The sequence below is a fragment of the Myotis myotis genome, unplaced genomic scaffold, assembly GCF_014108235.1.
Source record: "Myotis myotis isolate mMyoMyo1 unplaced genomic scaffold, mMyoMyo1.p scaffold_m19_p_3, whole genome shotgun sequence".
NCBI classification, from domain to species: domain Eukaryota; kingdom Metazoa; phylum Chordata; class Mammalia; order Chiroptera; family Vespertilionidae; genus Myotis; species Myotis myotis.
This window is the reverse complement of record NW_023416335.1, coordinates 109,501,560-109,504,323: the sequence shown is the minus strand read 5'-3', so window position 1 is coordinate 109,504,323 and position 2,764 is coordinate 109,501,560.

The window sequence follows — 2,764 nt, the reverse complement described above, 5'->3', positions numbered from 1 at the left end:
AGGACACCCAAAGATTAAGCATAAGGATTCCAGTAAACACCCAGGTGTCTGCACATGCACAGACTTATTTGGAAAGGTCCAGGAATAATTAGGGGTGCTGCCTTTGGCACTCCCCTAAGTCGGAATTCCGATAAACAGTGTGGGCGGCCTTCTGCACACTTCCCTTTTCTCAGAATATCCTCCTTACAAACTTTCCAACCAAATCTCGTGTGCTCCCCAACAGATTTGGAAGTGCCTCATTATTGGTGCTCTGTTGGTCCATAGTCAGAGACATGACTATTCTGACAGGCTTTAGTTTTCAAAGTGGCTAGAGGAGGACAGGCTAGAAAAGCCAGTCTTCTATATAATGGAATAGGGAGAGCGTGGCTGGGGTAATGATGATGATTTAAATGTGCTCAGAGACAATGCTAGGGATATATTTTGAGGTAAATAGTAAAATTAAGATTTAGTGAAATATTATAGAATTATATAGTTCAGGATAGTAAGTACACTGCTATGGGAAAAGTAGATTGTTTTAAATATTTTTATTGATTTCAGAGAGGAAGGGAGAGGGAGAGAGAGAGATAGAAACATCAATGAAGAGAATCATTGATTGGCTGCCTCCAGCACACCTCACACTAGGGATCAAGCCTACAACCCACATATGCCCTGATGGGGAATCAAACCTGTGACCTCCTGGTTCATAGGTCGACACTCAACCACTGAGCCACGCCAGCTGGGCAGATTGTTTTATATGCCCAGTTAGTATAACCAAATATATTTTTTCTAAACTTCTTTTTTTGTTGTTGTTGTTGTTGTTTTTTGTTGTTTTTTTTTATTGCTTAAAGTATTACAAAGGGTATTACATATGTGTCCATTTTATCCCCCCACCCTAGACAGTCCCCTAGCCTCCCCTATCCCCCAATGTCTTATGTCCACTGGTTATGCTTATATGCATGCATACAAGTCCTTTAGTTGATTTCTTACCCCCCTACCTCCTGCCCCGCAACCCTCCCCGGCCTTCCTGCTGCAGTTTGACAATCTGTTTGAGGCAGCTCTGCCTCTGTATCTATTATTGTTCAAAAGTTTATAATGGTCTCTATTATCCATGAATGAGTGAGATCATGTGGTATTTTTCCTTCATTGACTGGCTTATTTCACTTAGCATAATGCTCTCCAGTTCCATCCATGACGTTGCAAATGGTAAGAGTTCCTTCCTTTTTAGAGCAGCATAGTATTCCATCATGTAGATGTACCACAGTTTTCTGATCCATTCATCTACTGATGGGCACTTAGGCTGTTTCCAGATCTTAGCTATGGTGAATTGTGCTGCTATGAACATAGGGGTGCATATATCCTTTCTGATTGGTGTTTCTGGTTTCTTGGGATATATTCCTAGAAGTGGGATCACAGGGTCAAATGGGAGTTCCATTTTCAGTTTTTTAAGGAAACTCCATACTGTCTTCCATAGTGGCTGCACCAGTCTGCATTCCCACCAGCAGTGCACAAGTGTTCCTTTTTCTCCACATCCTCTCCAGCACTTGTCGTTTGTTGATTTGTTGATGATAGCCAGTCTGACAGGTGTGAGATGGTACCTCATTGTTGTTTTGATTTGCATCTCTCGGATGATTAGTGACTTTGAGCATGTTTTCATATGTCTCTTGGCTTTCTGAATGTCCTCTTTTGAAAGGTGTCTATTTAGGTCCTTTGCCCATTTTTTGATTGGATTGTTTACCTTCCTTTTGTTAAGTTGTATGAGTTCCCTATAAATTTTGGAGATTAGGCCTTTATCAGATATGACATTGGCAAATATGTTTTCCCACACAGTGGGCTTTCTCGTTGTTTTGTTGATGGTTTCTTTTGCTGTGCAGAAGCTTTTTATTTTGATGTAGTCCCATTTGTTCATTTTCTCTTTCATTTCAAGTGCCCTAGGAGCTGTATCAGTGAAGAAATTGCTTCGGCATATGTCTGAGATTTTGTTGCCTTTGGATTCTTCTAGAATTTTTATGGTTTCCTGTCGTACATTTAAGTCCTTTATCCATTTTGAGTTTATTTTTGTGTATGGTGTAAGTTGGTGGTCTAGTTTCATTTTCTTGCATATATCTGTCCAATTTTCCCAACACCATTTATTGAAGAGACTATCTTGGCTCCATTGTATGTTCTTGCCTCCTTTGTCAAATATTAATTGAGCATATTGGTTCGGGCCGATTTCTGGGTTCTCTATTCTATTCCATTGATCTATATGCCTATTCTTGTGCCAGTACCAGGCAGTTTTGAGAACAGTGGCTTTGTAATACATCTTGATATCTGGTATTGAGATCCCACCTACTTTGGTCTTTTTCAGGATTGCTGCAGCTATTCGGGGTCTTTTTTTATTCCAGATGAATTTTTGGAGAGTTCGTTCTAGATCTCTGAAGTATGCCGTTGGTATTTTAATGGGAAGTGCGTTGAATTTATAGATTGCTTTGGGTAGTATGGACATTTTAATGATGTTGATTCTACCAATCCATGAACACGGTATGTTCTTCCATCTGTTTATGTCTTCCTCTATATCTTTTTTCAACGTCCTGTAGTTTTCTGAGTAGAGGTCTTTTACCTCTTTAGTTAAGTTTATTCCTAGGTAGCTTAATTTTTTTGGTGCGATGGTAAACGGGATTGTTTTTATAATCTCTCTTTCTGAAAGTTCACTATTGGTGTATAGAAATGCCTCGGATTTCTTGGGGTTAATTTTGTATCCTGCTACATTGCCAAATTCATGTATTAAGTCCAGTAGCTTTTTGATGGA